The 20,657-nt window shown below is 39.3% G+C and overlaps 1 long non-coding RNA gene across 4 annotated transcripts in view; it reads left to right on the top strand.

The window, feature by feature from the left end:
- Nucleotides 1-20,657, top strand: part of LOC116783192 — a 43,198-nt gene that overhangs the window by 7,712 nt on the left and 14,829 nt on the right. For 2 of the 4 annotated variants that reach the window (XR_004355555.1, XR_004355552.1), the window contains exons 2-3: nucleotides 13,238-13,303; nucleotides 18,385-18,509. This is a non-coding gene — a long non-coding RNA (uncharacterized LOC116783192). Of the gene's footprint in view, nucleotides 1-11,156; nucleotides 11,287-12,132; nucleotides 12,211-13,237; nucleotides 13,304-18,384; nucleotides 18,510-20,657 lie in introns of those variants that run through there. The other 2 variants (XR_004355554.1, XR_004355553.1) reach the window with 2 other exon arrangements.

Below are 20,657 nucleotides of genomic sequence, written 5' to 3'. Positions count from 1 at the left end.
CTAATTAGCAGAATTTGGTTTTTTTAACACTAGTCCTGAATGTTCTCCTGCCAGGGTCATTGCCCTCAAAGAACTTTCTAGAATACATGCGTGCACTTCCCACCTTACTACAAAAGTTGTCTACTTGGAAAGTTTGTGATTGTGTCTGCTCCTTCCTTTTGGAGCCCTAGATGTCTGAGGAAGAAAAATAAGCATGTCATATGAAAACCCCCTGAAGTCTGTGCTTGATATTTTAACTTCCCTTTGCAAGGCAGCTGCTGCATCTGCACGTGTGGGAATCTGGTGAGCCATACAATCTTAGGCTGAGGATTTCTATTCACTAGGGATTAGCTGAACTGTTTTCCTAAATCAGTCACCAGATCTGGATTCCAAATTAACAAAGTGGTGCTGAGCAATAATGTAGACTCTAGGTAGCAGCTGTGCAAATTTATTCAATGAAAGCATTATAAAAGCAGGCTGTCTAACTGCCTTAGCTTTAGTGCAGTGAACTCTGAGAAGAAGCGAACTCTGAATTTATAACAAGTAAAAAGCTCAGGTTCATTCAGCTTCAAGGATGCTGAATGAGAAATGCTGGTCTTTGCACAATTACTCTAAACACTACTCACAACAAAAAGTTTAGAATATGGGGAATGATTGTATCCTAGAAAACACTGGTAGAAGAAACCTCAGAGATCATTTAACCTGTCCCTGTTCAGCAGGCCCTGATAACCTGCTATCCCTCTGTCTTTTCCATGTCTAACCTATTCCTGAAGACATCCAGGGATTGGGATTTCACACACCCCTCATGCAATTTGTTGACAGTATTTTCTTGGCTTGTCTTCTAGTCATCTGTAGACTAAACCATGCCAGTCCTTTGCTTTTTCTTCATAGGTGTAATTTTTTTTTGACCTCTGACAATTCTTCTCTCTCTTTTCTGAACTCTGTCCAATTTCTCTTTTGCTATATCTCAAATTAGACTCAGTATTCCAGCTATGACCTTGTCACAACCTAAATCTCCTAAAGGCTGTCTTACTCTTAATGTATCCCACTGTGGCATTTCCTTTTTTTGATTATAATTTTCTTTATTGCAGCAGCACAGTTGATTATATTCTGGCTGTGCTCCCCTAGCTCCTTTCTATGTGGCTGCTGTCCTACTCATTCTTGCCTAGCCTGTATTTGTGCTGTGTTAAAGGGCAGGACTTTGCCTGTGTCCTTACAGACTATTTCTCCAACTTGTCAAGATAATCTGAATTTCAGTTCTATTTTCCAGTCAGCTAGCAATCTCTGTGAGATTATCTGCAGTAATGAATAAACTTATTTTATCTTCCCTCATTCAGGTAGTTAATGGAAATATTGAGAAGCCCCAAATTTCTCATGGATTCATGAGGAATCCCACTCTATACATCCTTCCATTTCAATAACCAACCATTGATAAATGCTTCTAGTGAATGACTTCCCTGCCAGTTTGCACTTTTCCTTTGCTAGTTTCCTGTAGACTGTGTTTCTCTGTCTTAGGTTGAAGAATAGTACATGTCAATGTAATACACAGGCACGATATGACCCCTCCTGCTTCTCCCATCTGTTATCCTGTTGCAGAAGGAAACTAGATTAGTACATCACCACCTAGTCTTATTCAGAAAATACCATATATGCTTAGTTCAAGCCTTTATGAGGCCTGGAGCACCAAGTCCCAAACTGTGGCCTCAAGTGAAGGCTGGGCCTATGAGGGAATGCACCAACCTGAAATAAAACTGGAGGAGTGTGATTCACAGGCTGAAGTACATCTGCCAGGGTTAATGTGGTGTTACAGTCTCAAGCAGCAGGACTGCTAGACCAATGTGATGTGAGACACTGCCCCAGAGCATTTTCCATCTGTCTTTTCTACAGGTGAGTATGGTGTCTTGAGACAGGGGTGTTTGAGCCAAGTGACATTCAGATGCTATTAGTAGCAAAAGAAAAACAGTTGGATCACTGGAGAACACCAAAGGAAAAATAACCAATAAAATATGACTTTCATTCAGGTGTATAATGAAAATGCTCAGATGACCTGCAGAGGGATGGGTCACAGATTGAAGCCAGCGATCTGAAACTTAGAGTCATTAACTTGATCATCCTTAGTAGGGCATGATAAGATGAAACAAATATTAGGGAAAACTTGATACACATTAGTGTAATTTATTTTTAGAAGTGTTTGGCTTGTACCATGTGACATTGCACTTCTTTGGTTGGTGAAGTAGCTACTTTGAGTATATAATTCATCTAGTCTGTTTTAGAGAGGAGATGAACCCATAAATACCCACTTGTGTAGAGCGTGATCTGTCAGGTCAGATGTAGACATCTGTATTTTGTGTCTAATGTTAAATTATGCATTTTTTTGCTTTTATTCGTGTCACGTACATTGCAAATCACTTCTCTCAATTCTTGTGGAAAAAGGGCATTATCTCCACACTTGGAACACACCATTAATATAAATTTTAGGAAAGCTTGATACCAACAGGGCACTATTTAAATATACAATGTCTAAATGCCTCAATTATAACATCAAATGTAAGCATAAACTTCTAATTTGCTCGATAGATCACTTCTCTTATAGATGCCATAATTTCTCTAATTGCCTGGTTAAGAACTGCAGGTTTAGATGGAGCTGCTCCTGGCTGAAAAAGTCTTAAGAAAGAGAATGGCTTTATGGCTCACATTAAGGAGTTTCTGTTAAGAAACTGCCACTGTCACTGAGCATAAAACACTCATCTGAGACATGCGAGTTAATCTCAATGGATTTCTAATGCAGATTTACTAAATAGTATTAAACACCTGTGCAGATACTTAGTCAGAGTGTAAATCCAATATTAGTTCACTTCATTTGGTTGATCCAGATTAGTTTCTCAATGCCCTTGTCTAGACAAATCCTGAGCATGTCTTTGACCTGATAACAGAGCTAAACTGTCTGTGCTACAGTATCTGTGGACCTGGGTGACAAGTGTCACTGACGGAGTTCCAAAAGACAGTGCCTGTCCCAGAGCCACTGGCTTCTACATTGCTACTTGAGGGATTATAGAAGCAAAAAAATGGCATTGAATTTTTGTAATCTGATAGATCTGATGACCTTGTTAAATATACCCTCACAATATGGAATCTGGTAGCATGTTTATTACTCTTTTAAGCTTGGCATATAAAAGCCCAGCATGCTGAACAACATTTTTTAAGGGAGTTTTGCCAAGGCATGGAGAAGCACCATTGTATGTATCTACACTACAGCAGTATGCAGAACATGAGACACCATTTATGCTTGGCTTTTCCCCCAGAGTTCTGGGGATGCGAATAAGAATATTTGTCTTGAAACTGAATTGGGCAATTCAGTTAAATTCTAAAGCTTGGTAAAAACTCCTAAGAAATAGATAACAGTAACATGATAATTCATTTCAGGAAGGAAGAAGCATAGGCAGGTCAAGCCACAAAAATGGAACCTTGGCTTTTAGTGCTAATTTGCTTTGTTCATACTTCTCCTCCTCCCAAATGTCAGTTTGCTGGATGGCTCTGTAGTAGTGCCGTAGGACCTCACTCACAGAAGTGGTAGGTACATGCTTGGTCCATCTAGAACAAATTACAAAGTATTTTTCAACCCTGGGCACAAGGTCATTGAAATACCACAAAATTGCCTTAACTCAGTTCAAATGATCTGCATGGTTTCTGAGAAGGTACAGAGTTTTAACGGTTGTGTTAGAAGATTATGAAGTTGCAATTTTCATGGTAATTCCCCAAACCATTTGTTTTGAAAAGGTCAAAGAATGAGGTCCTATTTCTGGGTTTGTGATAACATTATTCTGCAGGGAAGTCACTGAAGAAAAAGAAAGTGATATTTGTATGACAGAGTCCTCAGGTTTTCTTTGGTGTCTTTGTTTCTGGGATTTTACAGGCAACTTAAAAAGATGCAAAAGCACTACATCAATTTGCATGCACAGTTTTGTATCCACCGCATGATATATTTACTGTGCTATGCAATTGATGTGGCTGTAAATGGAAGTGTGATTTTTAGACATAAAAATGATGAAATTGCTCACTTTGTATTTAAAGATTCAACAATAATGTAGTTATGCACTTTTTCAAATTTGCAAGGAGTACAACACCACTCCTTGCCCCAGTAAATAGGAAGACTAGTGATAGATGACATGGAGAAGTATGAGTTACTCATTTTATTTATTTTGGCTCAGTTTCAATGTTACATCCTTCTCACTCTCAAACCCCTGAACTGGAAGACAGTGAGTGGAGGAGAAAAGTCTCTCCCATGGCTGCCTCCAAAGAGTTACAGTCCACGCTCAACGTCCATGGGGAAACCAGCGATGATGGTGTCTCCAAAGGGTCCATACTGGGACCAATACTATTTAATATCTTCATCAAGGACAGATAGTGGGATTGAGTGCACCCTCAGCAAGTTTGCAGATGACACCAAGCTAATTGGTGCAGTTTATTTGCTATAGGGAAAGGATGCCATCCATAAGGGACCTTAACAGGCTTGGGACTGGCAACATGGGAACCTTGTGAAGTTCAACCAGACCAAGTGCAAGGTCCTGCACTGGAGTTGGGGCAATTATTGGTATCAATACAGACTGGGAATGAATAAATTGAGAGCATCCCTGTGGAGAAGGACTTTAGGGTACTTGTTGATGAAAAATCGGAATGAGCTGGCAATGTGCGCTTGCAGCCCAGAAATCCAGTTGTATCCTGAGGTAGATCAAAGAAGCATAGCCAAGTTTGACGGGGGTGATTCTGACCCTCTACTCATTCCACCTGGAGTACTGCATTAAGTTCTGGACTCGCCAGTACAACAAGACCTTTTAGAGGAGGTCCAGAGGAGGGGCACAAAAATGGTCAGAGGATGGAACACCTCTCCTATGGGACTGGGAGAGTTGAGTCTGGAGGAGACAAGGCTCTGGAAGGACCTTATTGTGGCCTTTCAATATAGAAAGGGGACTTGTGAGGAAGACAGAGTGACTGTAGTGGCAAGGAGAAGGGGGAATGGTTTTAAATTGACAGAGGGCAGGTTTAAATTGGACGTAAGGAAGAAATTTTTTATAGGGTGGTGAGACACTGGCACAGGTTTCCCTGAGAAGCTGTGGATGCACTATCACTGGAAGTCGTTTGAGGTCATGTTGTATGGGGCTTTGAGCAACCTGATCTAGTAAAAGAAGTTCCTGTCCATGACAGGACGATTGTCTTTAAAGTTCCCTTCTGATCCAAACTGTTCTATGATTCTGTTATCTATTTTTAAAATGTGACTATTTAAAAGAGATTTTATTTTTGTCTTAAGAATAGGTCAATATTACTGGCTGGTGTTTTTTAAAAGAATGAGAAAAGTCTGGGTTCCTAATTCTGGATATACACACTGTTGTAGTAAAAAGGCAAGTCTCTAAAGTGACTTGTTATCACAGAATTAGAGAAAACTGTACTAGAGCAGATGAGGTCATCTACTCCTTCCCTCTGATATGGCAGATTAAATAACCTTATGTTCTCCATAACAGATACTCACTAACCTGCTTTCTAAGACCTCCAAGGATGGAGATTGCAGAATCTCTCAAAGTGATTAACTCCAGTGTTTAATCATTTTAGAAAACTGTCCTTTTCAACATGTGCAATTTATGTGTACAAGTCTGATCTGCAATCCGAATCTCTTTTGCTGCAAGATAAGCCATTGCTACTTTTTCTGGATCTTGATTTGAAATGGCTTGAGAATAACTTAATTTTCTTGACCTCCAACCATTTTTGTAGCTTTACTTTTATTTTCCATCTTTCCTGATGCACAGTGCCCAAAACTGCATGCAATGTAACCTCTCCCAAACATGAAGGATTCCTTCTTATGCCTTGTCAGGTCTACATTCCATTATATTATGGAATGATTTTTGTTTTTTTGGGTTTTTATTACTGATTGACAGTGTTGGTTAATCTCCAGTTCAATTTTTTTCTCAGAACTCTTCCTGAGCTTATCATCCTTCATGTGCTACCCAAGTGTAGAGTTTTAATCTTGTCTCAGTACAATTGTCTCCTATTTTCAGACCATTTCTAATTTTTTTTAAGATCATTTAATTATCACTAAACTAGTCTGGAATATTCACCTCTCAGTCAGAGTTGTGGGCCTAGGAGAGATTTTAGAAGCCTATCTTTCAGATAATTGTAGATGTCCACATGTGAGTTGGGTGTCTAAATGCTCCACAATCATAGATCATAGAATCATTAAGGTTAGGAAAGACTTATAATCATCAGTCCAACCTTTGACCTAATACTACCATGCCCATTAAACCCTGTCGTGAAGTGCCATGTCCATGGAACAGTTCCAAGGATGATGACTCACCACTTCCCTGGGCAGCCTGTCCCAATGCTTAACCACTCTTTCAGTGAAGAAATTTTTCCTAATATCCAACCTGAATCTCCCCTGAGTTAGTCAACTAATCAATACAATCAATGAAGCTTAGAGACGATTCACCTCACTTTTATTTACATGTCTACATTTAGTCAGCTCAACAGATCATTTATTATACCCTTCATCATTAATTAACATTAATTCAATGTAAACATATCAAAGAAGCCTTTAGGTCTAGTCTAGCTTGGAAGACAGTATGAAAATATGCCATTAATAAAGCTCTCTGAGAAAGACATTACAGCAATTTTAGCTTGTGCAGTAGGAACTGGAAGTAGAAGCCCCAATTACGCTTTTCCTTCTCTCCTTGTTCGCATGGAACAGCTCTGCCTCTCACCTGCCTACTCTTATTTTTTAATTATGAAATATTATGGAGAAATCTTGTTACAAAGCAAGATAAAGAGCTTATTTTTCTTTGAATCTGTTAAATCACAAAATGTATACTTTCTCAGCACAGGGCTCTATCCAAGGGTGAAAAGCAGTCTCAAACTTTAGAGTTACCTACCTTTTGTTTCCTTGGCAAAGTAGTAGATCTGTCCTAGTGTTTGCTTGGATATATTAATTGGGGATAGTTTGTTATTACTGTACTTCATAATTGCTATATTTTTGTCAGCGTAGGTGTTTTTTGTTGGCAAATAAGTAAAATAATAGTTAATAGATGTGCAATTTCTTTTAATGGTCAGCTTTATGAAATTCTCAGGCTTTGAGCCACCCATATGTGAAAGATGTATGACATGATGGACATAATCTGTGTTCTCCTTTTGAGAAATAGACCAGTTTCCTTCCAAATGTGCAGTTTGACATTCTTTGTGAATGTCCAGAGAAGACTTGGGAGTCAAAATTTTAGCGCTTGTGATGTGTAAGACTGATATAAACATCACCTCTTAGGTGCATCTGTGCCATAAGGCACCAATGTTTTCCTCTTATGTTTATGGTGGGATTTTTCTAATCTAATTGTAGATGTATGTGATATGGAAGTTTGTATCTAAGCATGTCACCTTAGGTAACATTTCTGATTAATGGAGAGGAGTGGGTAATCCTGGGGAATTATTCATCTTACCTGTTTTAGACACTTCCTTTGTGGTGAGAAGAATGACACGTTCGAAGTGCCTGTTTCTCTGCTCTAGTGTCCTGTTAATGAGAGGGCTGAGGCCACCCACTGTCATCAGCTACACCCAAGACCAGTGTTTCCAGAAGATCAGTACTGTAGCAGCAGTCAGCTGTCACCGAGGCCCACAGAGAAAGGGAGGACAGCTCTTGGCTGACCTTTCAGTCACCCTCATTGATACTAAACATGAAGAGGACACAAAATACTGAGGCTGACTGAACCAGTGCATTGCAGCTGGCAGTGGAGTTTGAACTCCCAAAAGCAAAAGAATAGCTAATTTTAGTTTTTGGTTTTTCAGTACCTTTTCAGTCACCGATAAAACTCTCAACTTCAAAGAACATAGTGTCCCAATATTTGGGACATGTTACATCTCCATCTCCCCTTTGGCCCTGATGGTATTGATGTTCTCAGATGATATCTCTGAACGAGATTCACTCTAGAGGCAAACAAGCCCACATTTCTAGCAAGAAAGTGTTCTCCTTGTCTTGCAATTTGGCCACAGGAAGTATTTTTCACCAGAGGTGTAGTGTAGAACTGCAATCCAGCCAATCCCTCTGGTGCCTTTGTTATCAGGAAAAATGGTCTATCAAAGCCCACTTAGTGGAAACTTAGCCAGACACTTATGATGCTGATTCTCTGTTATTTTCTCATTGTGTGGTTCCTAAGTTTCTAAAGGTCTTGACATACATTCTCTACCAATAAGAAAAAATCCCTCCTCATGAATTTAAGTATGTTGCTTTTATCTTTAATGGAGCCATGTTTGATGTCTGTCATCATGTTCACTAAATCATCTGTCAATGAAATCCACAGTTTTAGTAGCCATTGCCTCAGCTCAGGGTAAATGAAGTTCTAGCTTTTATGTCTAATCCTCCATATTATTTTCAGGTGGATAGGGTAACACGGAGGCCACATCTCAAGTTTATTCTAAAGGTGGTTTCAGGTTACTTATTAATCAGTGTATCCACTTACCAATATTTTTTTCCCATGACCCAGTTCACCAGTAGAAGGATCAAAATGTTGATCCTTTGTGAGTGTACCGTCATATCTAGACAAAGCTCTTCTGCAAACCTGTGATGTTCTTTGGTCTCAAACAGCTTTTGTTGTTCAGGATCAAATCTGAGATGTAGCATCAACTTCAAACTCATTCAAAATGAGTTAACAGACTTTATCAGAGCCACATTTGACACTGCCAGATTAGATCCACCAACCCATCCCAAGGCATGTACTACTAGACCATAAGGTACTGCCACAGCATGCACTGGTAGAGTTCCAGTAGCCGAGGGGTGTAGAGGCACCGTGCAGTCATTGATACTCACATTTAGGAAGCTCTACATGTGCTGGTAGCCCAAAGGTTTGAAGGATACCAGTTCTTCAGTCTTTGTTCCAATGAACAGCTTGCATTTGCTGGTGCAACTGCACTCCTAATGAAACACCCAAAAAGAATTTCACAAGTGCCAGAACTCGAAGAAAAAGAGTTGCCTCCATCAGAGTTCTTTGATATGTTCTTTGTCTGTAGCTCCCACAACTGGTCATTCTGTTCTGGGGAAGGAAGGCTTGTCACATGGACTGAGAGCCATTTAAGAACTGGGTGATGATCTGTTTACAGATGCTTGTGGGATGACAAGCAGAGGTGATGCACACGCCTTGCTGGAACACTAACAACTTTAGAAACATTTAAATTTTATGCAGAAAAGACATATCCATTTAGAATGGGTCTTACCTGCATAAAGCATCCTGAAATATCATAGCTTTACAAGGTTAGTTACCCTCTGTATTATTCCTTGTGTTCCTCCACTTTGTGAAACACTGTGCTATATCTTTGCCAGGTATTCTCATTGTTATTATTATAAACAGCAAAGAACATATGGTTGCTAACACTATTACTACGATTTTTTTTTCATAGGAATTAGACCTCATTAGAAATCAGAAGCAGGATTTGTTCTGTGTGCTGCTAAATTTTCTTTATAAACCCTATATATAGCAAGCTTACATGCCAACCCACAGAAATCCTTCAGAGTTGTTATTTTAAACCTGTATCAATGAACAGTTTATTCTGAAGCTTTTAAAATGTGATATATAGCATTAATAATTAACTCTATACTGTAATGGCAAACAAGTAGTTTAATATGTTTTATGGGTCCAGCCTGGTGTTCTGCATACATGAACTTGTGTGTGGTCAAGGAGGCTTGCATACTTTTGAACTCTAAGCTGGCCTAATAAAAGATATCATACTACAGTGCTTGCTTTGTCAATACTGTTTTGCTGGTTCAAAAGATTAATTTACAATTTTAACATAAACCCCAAGAAAAAAGTGTTTACTTACTGCAAGACGTTGATTCCGTGTTAATAACCCTGAAGGAGACTTGTACACAAGGTACAGATTGTTTGATGTATATTCATGTCAGAGAATATGAAAATATGAAGTTATACCATCTGAGGATTTTGTTTTTATAAGTAGGACTGGTTAAAAAACCTTTAAGTAATCATACTGTGTATTTGATGGTGGAAATTAGTATGAATGTTTCTGGCACTGGAATGATGTGATGTGGTTATGCATTTCTGTTTTTACTGCCTGCTCAATATTGGCCTTTTACAAATACAGATTACCATGCTGATGGAAGGAATTTACAGCTTTGGCCGTTGTCTCAGTCTGTTTTACAGCATCTTTTTTTTGTACTTTATGTTACATATCCTCCCAACTGTAATTTTCTGACAGAAAAGGAAATGTCTGTGGACTGAGATCCTGAAAACGTGAGCTTTATTATTTAATTGAATGAAATGAGTGTTATTTCCCATTTACCTTGATTTCCTGTGGGATGAAATCTTGCTCCTCTGAAATCAGCAGCAAACTTTCTGCTGAGTATGATAGGATGGAGAGTCCATGAGTGATCCCTTATAAGCTAGTGACATTGCATACTGGAAGCTCAGAAAAAATCACCTCCTTAATAATATATAGAAAGAATACTGTTAAAGAAAATGAGGATTTAGGACTGTCAAATAAAATCCAAGCTGAATACAAAAACTATATGTATGACGTGTTTAATATTGTTAGTTTTGGGGCCTCACAGCCCAGATAGAGCTGCACGATCCGTTTGTGTTATTCAGGCTGTTACACTACATCCCTTACTTACCTCATCCTGTGGGCAAGGAGCTGCTTGCTCTGACTTCAAGGAATTGCAGCTGTATTTTGGAGTGCTCTTGTCCTTTGGCACTCCCTCCCCTGTATATTAATACAGTTTGAATGCACCAACATTTTCTCTGGAAACAAACTTCAAAATTTGTCTTTAATCCTGATGCAATGCATATTTAGAATTTTTTATTTTCCTGGAGTTTAGTTCCAGAGGAAAACATAACTTGACTGGTGCTCCACCACCCAGCTGTGGTTTACAACAACAATAATTAACAGTAAGATACTGCAGTAGAAATGGGGAGCAGAGAAATGCAGTCCATCAGCTTCAGTGATGTGGTTCTGTTCACTTCTAAGGATTCCAAAGTGCTTAACAAACAATATTACAGGCAGTAGGGGCAGCTCTGGCCATGATGAAGGTCTCCCAGTGCTTCCTGTTATAATATTTTGCTTTAGTTTTTTTTTTCCAGGGCTTTGCCAATGTTAATGTATTTGGGCTAAAATTATTTTATCTGATGTCGGTTTCTAGGTTTTTGAATCTTTGAATTGAAAAGTGATTGAACTATTTATAAGAAGAAGGCTAGACATTCTGCTTACATAAAGAAATAGTCTGACCCCTGTATTTTTTGAGCAAAGACAGGCATTTCTCTGCCTTTGGATCAGGTATGTCCCTTTTACCATCCTCACAAAGCCTTTCAAGTTTGGTCAACTGTTTCAAGACATGGAAAAAACCACAGTTACCAAATATTCCATAGGGATTTACTAAAGCCTAACAGCAAATATTTCCAGAGATTTCATCTTCTCCGCCTTGCACAGCTCCTTCCCGTGATCAGACTTTCCATACACTGTCCTCACAGAATGACTGAACAGTCACCAACTGGGTGCACCAGAGGCCAAAACAGAGGCAACCCCTGTAGTATTGCCCCTGTGTATTACTTTGAGCTACAGTGACGCTATGTGGTGGAACCAGGAGTAGGGAGCCTCTCCCTTCTGAGCTGGACTGCATCTTAGGGCTCCCAAATTTTAGTTTGTGTGCTGTTGGCAAGCCTCCAGCATTGTTCCTCTTCGCCACTAGCCTGAATGCACATAGAGAGTTGGACAACCTCAACAAGGCCCTGTGCAACCACATCTAATGGTGAAATTAGTCCTATTTTGAGCAGGGGGTGGGACCACATGATCTCCTGAGGTCCTTCCCAACCTAAGTCCACGGTTCTGTTCTTTACTGTCCATTTCCCTGTTAGTGTGTGTAGGCCTAAAGGCACCATCCTAGTTGATGGGTTTCTGTGGGTATGATGCACAAAATGAAAGTAGTCTGTATTAGTTTATTTTTAAAAACAAGTGTATTCACAACACCCTCATTAATAATATTCAAGATGCATAGACAAGTACACTAAAATTAAGATTAGCAGAATGATCCCTGCAGCCTCAGTATCCTCCCAACACATATTTGCATTGGAACACTGACTCTAGTTTTGCAACTGCACTCTGTTTTCTCTCGTCCCTATATCTAACATGGATCTGTTCTGGAGATAAGCAGCACTGAGGAGGATTGGTGGATGCTAACTGCAGTTGTTGAGAAGATGCAAGGTATTTTCTGAATGAAGCAGGGCATGGTAGAAAAAAACAACAAGAGCTCCAGGTTTGGATAGTTGAAGTCTGCTCTGGAGAGCTGGACAGTATCCTTGCCTCTTCATTGAAATGTTCAGGCAGCATATGAGATTGTTTTTCAAACCTCAGCAGGCTTAATTAGATTCTGCAGTCCATTCATTTGCAGTGAAGTCAATTCGAGTTTTACATGTGGAAAATCTGTGAGATCAAAAACTATACCCAATGGGCACATAGCACTGTAGAAGAAACGTCAGTTCTGGATGGTAGTATTTCTGACTTCTGTTAGACTCTCTCTCCCCACACACTTTTTCACTTTCTCAATTAGTTTTTCTTCCATTTTTATGTCAGTGGTTTTGAAAGGGTTCTTGGAAAAAAAAACTTGCTGCATATACTGTACATGTTTTCATTTACAGATCAGTGAAATGGATAGGCAGATAAATAAATAGATAGGGTTTTCTGAGCTTGTGAAATATGTCACATCATATAAAACACTCTTCTAAGTCTGTTTTGTCAAATCTATCAAATGATATTTTTGAAATTATATTTCTGGAATATGTTTTCAGCATTTCTTATTGCTGTTCTTGATATATGCACCCATGTTTGACAGTCCCTTAATCTGCCTGACATAAACTGAATGAATAGCAGCATTTAAAAATATGGCTTCAGGGACTCCTTAGGAGGTTTCTTTGTAAGTGTACATTTACTAGTTCATCTGTAAATTTATTTTATGAGGTGTTTAAACCTCAAGAAAACTGAAAAGCGTAATATTAAAGCCTGGTTTACATCTACTGAAGTCAACGGGAACTTTGCAATTGACTTTAATGGTAGCCTATGTCCTCTAATTATGAAAGTGGCAAGGATGATATACACAAAACCACAAGGAGAATTTTCTGTTTCATCATATCCTATTCTCTTTGCAGATGCATAAGAAAAGTACAGTGTGGTTTGTTGTTGAATTAAAGAATTCGGTGTCTGGTCCTAATCCTGAACTCCATCGATACTTTAGGTTGTGTTTTCCTTCTCAAAAGATCACAGCCTGCTCATTCTTTCCATGGCTCATGAAGGTGACAAGGTAGGAAATCCAGCCAAATTTTCAAAAACCTTTCAAAAATTATGCTTTTGGTTTTGATCTTACATCTGCCCCATGTTATGAGTAATGGAAGAAGTTGATGAAGCAGTTTTCTTCCTAATTGTCTTGTTTTTTTGATGTCATCAATTTTGACAGCGTTCCTGGAAATGCATGTAATATCTGTAGCACATATGTACATGTTTTCCCTAAGATTCACTGAAGTGTAGTAGAAAGTTTCCATCATGCTATTGTAATCCCAGGCATCATTTTTGTATTGTGTTAGTGAAAGTGAGTGACAGTACACCACAACAACAAAAAAAGACTCCCAGAATTCAGCTTTCTTTCCCTGTTAGTGTAACAAGCACGGCAGTCTGAACAGGCTAGATCTGGTAACTAATTTGAAGTAGTAAATAATGCTAGACAAAAATTCCCACAAGTTTCTCGTTGAGTCTGCTTCAGATATTACTCATTTGGTGGCTGAAATACCGGTCTTGCTTCACACTTTTAATGCTTGTGAAAGATTTAAATATTTTGTTGGTAACTGGAGTTGATAGAGCTGCAGACAAGAGTTTGCCACGAGTTTTTGGTCGGGGCCATGCTCAGTTAGAAAATGCCACTTGTATGGGGGTGGAAATGCTGTCCCTGAGGTGCATCAGCTTCACTGAAGCCTCAGAGGGAGCAGAGGGACTACTGCCCTGCCCTCGCTGCTCCCACCAGTCAGCCCTTGGGATTCTGCTGGGCTGATAAGATTGCTGGTGTGCTAAGAAATAATGAAATGGATAAGTCACCTCTTAAGATGGACAAAAGCTAGACCACCAAAGTTAGAAGTGAGTAAACTCTATTCCCTCCCGCCCACAAGTCTCACCTGCCCCAGCATAGCCAGCTCCCACCTTGTCCCTGCAGTGGGATAGCAGCTCTCTGGCTTCCTGGTGGAGGGTCAGACCTTTCTGGTCTGCCGCCCCAGGCCTACTGAGTCATCAGGCTGCTGCCCCTTCAGCTTATCCTTCCCCCAGGGCTTCATAGGAGACTGCTTTTTTTGAAGTGTCCCAGTGTTAGGGCAGCCAGGAATCCAGCAGCCCTGGGGTTTGTGCTATCCAGTGATGCAATTGCTTTGGGAGTGGCCTGGAAATATTGTATACTGCCTTTCTCAAAAAAACCCAGTGTGTCATAAATTCTTCCTCAGAAAAAAAGAAGTGATTATTAGTAGTTATTGCTGGCCTAAGACAAAATTTGTATGTGTCAAAAACTTTGGAGGAGTTAGTAAAGAGAACCTGTAGAAATCATTCCAAATGGCTGCTGTGAGCCCTTAGTTCATCTTTAAAGTCTAGACATGGACAGAGATCTCTGTAGTATAATTAGAGAAATAAATACCTACTGGAAATTATGTGTCTATGTGAGACTTAGACTTGCTAGATGTAGGTTGGGGAAGATATGCAGAAGTAGGGTCCTATTTCTCAAGGTACCTATAAACATGGTAGATGAAATACTTCACCAAACGACTTCTCAGTCAATCCTGTTTTAGAGTTAGTTTTGAGGACCACCATGGCTTCTGTGGAAGAATAAAAATAAAAGAGACTTCAAAACAAGTACTCACAAGCTGAAATGTGGAGGAGGTGTAGAGTTTTTAGTTTCGCATGTGAAAACTACCTAGAACTTATATCCTAAACAAAAGAAAAAAGACATTTGGGAAAAGCACCACATCTAATTTGATGGGTAATCATCACAGAAAAGATGTTGGTAGATAACTCGAGGACAGAGGAAAAAGACAGATCAGAAAAAAAAATGTGTCTTGGAAGGCAGGATGTATAGGAACAAAGTAAAAACAAATGAAAGGAGCTTGAGAAAAATAGCAAAAGTTTCTTAATCTAGGAAAAATTTGGGAAAGAGAAAGACTCTTGTGCTGTGAAGAGGAACTGTAATTTATCTCGGATAAACTAATGATGATCTAGCAACAAGTAAAGTCTGGAGGCTTTAAGTGGGTATGGAAATGGCAATAAACACCAAGGTGGACAAAGCTTAGGAAAACTCACGGGCTCATTCAGAGGAGTAGGATAACTGTAGTTCCAAAGTTCAGACAAAACAGGTATATGAAACCATATGTGTGACTATCTCATAAATAATAAAGGGATCATTTGACAAGAACACGGTTTCTCTGTGTAAGAAGGGAAGAAAGATCCGCGTGAACAAGAGCAGCAGGCCTATTAGTCTGACTTCAGGGTGCAAAGCTTTAAAAGAGATCTTGAAGGAACGCAATTTCTACATAGTAAATGGGAATGGGGCAGGGGGAAAATTAATTTAAAAAGTCTCCCACCTTGTACATGGTTTGCAAATCTGGTACTTTGATTAGCTGGAAAAAAGACAACTTGTAGAAGCTAACTTTTCTGGATCTCAGTGAAGAATTTGCTGCCATACAGCAACATATTTGATATATCCCCAGAAAATATATTTCTCTGAGAAGAAGGAAACAAATTTGGAAGTAAGGGAAATGTAAGGAGGAGAAAAGAAGTGAAGCAGCAGTTCTTTAATCAAGTTTACTTGCTAGTTTGGGTCAGGTAATTATGATTTTTTCCCCATGGAAATTATGTCCAGTGCAATCTATGGTGTTTAGCAGTCCTGTGCAGATGCAGAAGGCACTTAGAGAGTGGATTCTCTCTTGCTTTGCTCTTACCACAGTTTAAAATATATGACATTTTGACTGAAAGTATATGTCTTTAGATGGAGAACCGTAAGTGTCCTTCTGGTGTTCAGGGTAGGACTGGGGAAAGGGAGAAAGGGAAACAGTGTGGAAAACTAAAAAAAGACGATGCAAAAAAAGACAGTGCAAAAAATATGCAACACTCAGGAACCTTCTTACTTACTACCACTGTCGTGGTTCTGTATCTGTATCACTTTTGGCAGTCAAACTCCCATATAGCCCTAACAATTCCCAAGAGGAAGGAAATAGCAGTGTACACCTCCTCTGCTGCCCTGTGGTCTGGACAGGGAGACTCTCTGCTCAGGAAAGAACCCAGTGAGCTTTCAACAAGGGTGTTGAGGGTCATGTCTGCGATCAGGTCTGTCCCACAAACAGAAGTGCAGACTGATGGGTTGGTTCAGGTTTCCAGGAACTCTGATTGACTACACAGCATTTCACTTCCGAGCGTTGCTCCCTTGCACACTGAAGACTCCCAGCACTCACTGACCTTTAGTACTCTGAAAAAATGGACACACTTCCCAGTTGTAAATCGGAGTCTTCCAGACCTCTTCAGGCCAATATAGAGTAAGTGACATTCCCCAAACTTATGTAAGTTACCTGGTATTCATCCTTGTGGGACAAATCCTTTGTCACTGAGCAGTGGTGACATGGTGTCTGTGCAGCCCAAAAAAGTTACTGCGCCCTAGGGATAAGCAGTTCCCTCTGACTTGACTATGGTTGGAAGGAAATGAATTTCTCTGTTTGCCTCTGAGAGCAACAAACAAAAAGGTACATGCTGATAAAGTCCCTTACAAATACAGAAGTCATGTACGTAAGGCAAATAGAGAAAACATGAGACAAAGAGAGGAAGGTAAGGACCTATTTTTTGATGTGAAAAAAGTACTCTTAGAAGTACAGAATCAACCAAAGTTGGAGGAAGCTGGTTACAGGAGGAAGAAAAGCTACACGTACAAAACTATTGAGAAGATTAAGCCATGGTATCATTTATGGTTATTTCTTCTTCTGTGTGCATCAGTTTAAAGTAATGTTTAACTCTGATGTTAGAGGTCACTTCTGCTGGCTGTGCCTGAGGAGATCAGCTGAAACCAGAATGCCCTTGAGGAAGAGCTTCTTGGTCATAGTGTGGTTTAGCAGCTAAAGGAGTCTGGATGAGCTGTGACTCGTCAAGGCGCATATGCTACTTGGTGGAGGAAGGGATGGGAGGACTTCTATGGGAAATTATGCTGGAAACACATTACCAGAAGTGATGAGAGCACTTAGAAACATTGCAGCTGCAGTGCTGTGGTCCAAAGCAGTTTCCTAATAGCTGCTGGATAAGAAATGGAATGGGTCTATGGCAATCACACACATCTCATGATTAAGAGAGCAAGGCTTAAAACGTTGAAGTTAAGAACATCCCAGGTGAAAGAAAAAGAATGGGGCATGAAAAGTATTCCCAACTCCAAGTTTATACCATGCAATGTGAGTTCAACAAGTAGAGTGAGAGAACACAAAAATGTAGCAAAATTCAGAGCTCTCATCCTTGTGCAGAGGTTTGTTTGAATCCCAGGCTGTTTCTGTCCCATGCATGCATTTTCTTCAGCATGTATAGCATTAAAAACTGGAATGACTGCTTAAGGGTGAGCAGTAACCTGAGATCAAAACTCAAGCTGACCTCTAATGTTACAAGAAAAGCAGTGCTAATGCTTTGGGATTAGAAGTGTCTTTTTGCTGGATTCTAGCACAGAACTGAGACAGTCATAGTCAATTGTTGGTAATGATGTGCTCAAGAAGACACTCCTTGAGCTAAGTGGAAGCAGCTAGAAAATGTTTCTGTAAAGTTCCTCAGGGTTCACCACAAAAAAGTAGGAATATATTTGCATAAGCATTTTTTCTGCAATGTACTCTTTGCTTTTCTGCTAGCTCAAACCTTGGGATGTCCAGGCTAGCAGAGATTTGGGGGTTAGATCAGTCTTTCTTCTTCCATCCTGCTGCTGTTCACAGCAATGTGCTTGCCCTGGACTACTTGGAAGGCATCGGGATGCAGCAGTGCTCTTCATGAAGTCATTGCTTTGTTAAGAAGGTTAAGGAGGATAAACCACAGTTATGATGTTTCCAGTTTTGATAGTCACAATTATATGTGTGACAAACATGGACACTATAAACAGAAGTATGTACAACCACAGGTAGGACTGAAACTCTCATCAACTTTGCAATACATATGTTTAAGAAAACTCTCTAGATCTATACCGTCTTTTAAAAGTCTCATGTGTCTTATATTGAGTTGAGTTTACAGAGTTTACAGAAAGAAACCCCCTTTTCATGTGTTTGCATTTACCAAAATAAAAACAATTTTTGAAAATCAATCTTTTAACCATCAAAATAATGCAATGTTATCTTCTTTTCACAGGTGGGACAACTGAAGGAACACATTTGTGAAGTCACCTCCTCGAAGCCGTAACAGACGCCAGTGATAAATCCAGGAACAGAAGCTAAGTCTCCCAAGTTGAGGCCTAACACCATCAACAAGCCAATGTAATCAACAAGAAAGTTTGTCTTTTGATGTTATTGCAATACCTATATATTATGTATAGGTTATGCCATAGCAATACCTATATATTATATATAGGTTATGCCGTAGCAATACCTATATATTAATAATTTACCCAAGATGAACACATTTGAGTGTGTGTATTTGCCTATGTTCTTGTAAATAATTCAAAAGATTTCTTTGAATTCTAATTCTGAATTTAATATCTAATATATATATATATATATGTATAAGATAACTGGGCAATTTTTCCACAACAATTTATTCATAAGTCATGTTTAAAACATGCAGTTTAGAGTCCAACTTTAGAGTCTTCAGGGTTTGGAGCATCTTACACTTCAGCTTACCTTTATAGAAGACAGTAGATGGTTTGCAGCTCTGGAAAAGGAAATAAAGTTGTATATTGTTCTTAGCATTGGAAATCACTTTTAGAAATATTTCTGTGTGTTGGAAGCACCAAAAGCTCACGTCTGACTGCGGTTTAGCTGTAGGGGAGGCTATGGCAATGGACCCAGGCAGCAGAGGAGCTATGATTATGGAAGCCCTGGTGTATTGAGCAGTATCGGACAGTTTTGGCAAAGGTACAACTTGCTTTCTGTCTCTTGTGGCTGTGTCCTCCTATACTGAGTCAGGATCATGTGCACGATACTTCTTTGTGACATGCTGATCTTTTGGGATGTTAAGCACCAATAGTTGCATTAGCAGCTGGTTTTACTTGCAGTCGAGGGTTTGAAGCAGCACAGCAGCTTTTTGCATAGGATAGGGAGTGTTTCCTTCTAGCTTTCACTTCAATCTGACATTTTAGTGCTGTGGCTTCCCGAAATAGGGCTAGTGTCCAACACTGAAACACCATGGAAGCATTGTCTTAGTAGTAAGTAGCTTTGTGGTTTATTAAGAAAAAATATTAAATCAGATTGGAAAAATATATTACTTCTACAACATACTCCTTATAGGACCTTTACAGTTTTCACATCTTTATTTTCAATAGTTGGCCTGGACACAGGTGATGAGCATGCTCAGACAATGTGTCAGGTTAGCTGCAGTCAAACCCATAAAGTGTCTGCAATTCATCCATGCTTCTCCCACCAGCAGGTGTCATTCTGGAAAAAGGAAAATATTGTAAATTCCTGAACTGGAGAATTTGGCTGTGACAAAGAAGAAAAAAAGTTTGCTTAAAATATGGCTTTTGAAGGATACTTTATTCCAAATTAAAACCCAAAGAAAGCTGGCTCGTCTGCATTTTTTAATAATCTATGTGCAGTGAGTTATCCTGACCTATAAGTAACAAAGGGCAGACAACTGGTAAAGCAAACTAATGTCTGCTTAAAGCTATCTTCTGCTTTTTATTGTTCTCTGTGACATGTTTAACACTGCTTACTTACCCCCCAAGCCTGTAAAATCAGTGATATTCATCAATCTTCCCAAAGGAAAAAAAGAATTAGATGTTGAATTCAGATCTCATTTACTTCAATGTAAACTTGAAGTAATCTCATTGAAGCAACTGAAATCAGTAGAAATGTTTGGAATTTAGTCTGAAGTAATCAAAAGAAAGTAGTATTTAACTTTCTACTCCATAAATGAGCCTCAAGCAGAAAATAATCTCATAGTAATTTTAATGTCTCTTATAACATTTATGCTTCCCTTCAAGTGTTCATCTGGGTATTAGCTGCAACCTCCTTTAATATGTAGAGACTCTTTGATTTCCCTTAATCACAGTGAGAGAGCTATGGCTGAGTTGTAAAGAACCAAGACCCTGCTGGTTCATTGTGAGGGTTCCTGATATACAAAGTCTAGTCTTCTGGCTGTTAAAAACAAACTCACTGTGAAATTCATGCAGGAGGTGCCTTGCCCACCCTATAGGCTACTAGAAGTTTGTTCCAACCCATCACAGCTCTGATGATTATAAATATTTTTCTGTCTTTCTGTCTTTCAAATTTATCCAGATGCCTTTTATCTATATTGTCCTTCTGCATTAGTTTTTTCTCCTACCATTTACATCAGCATGTAGGTGAGAGGTTTGGGCCCAAGCACCCTAGACTGAACAAATACAGTTTGCATAGTTTTCTTCCAGAAGCTCATTTTCCATCTCCTGGCATTACTTTAAGTTAAATTTATCTGCTTTAAACAGGCAA

Source organism: Chiroxiphia lanceolata, chromosome 2 (assembly GCF_009829145.1).
Source record: "Chiroxiphia lanceolata isolate bChiLan1 chromosome 2, bChiLan1.pri, whole genome shotgun sequence".
NCBI lineage: Eukaryota > Metazoa > Chordata > Aves > Passeriformes > Pipridae > Chiroxiphia > Chiroxiphia lanceolata.
This window is presented reverse-complemented; position numbering and strand designations above follow the sequence as displayed.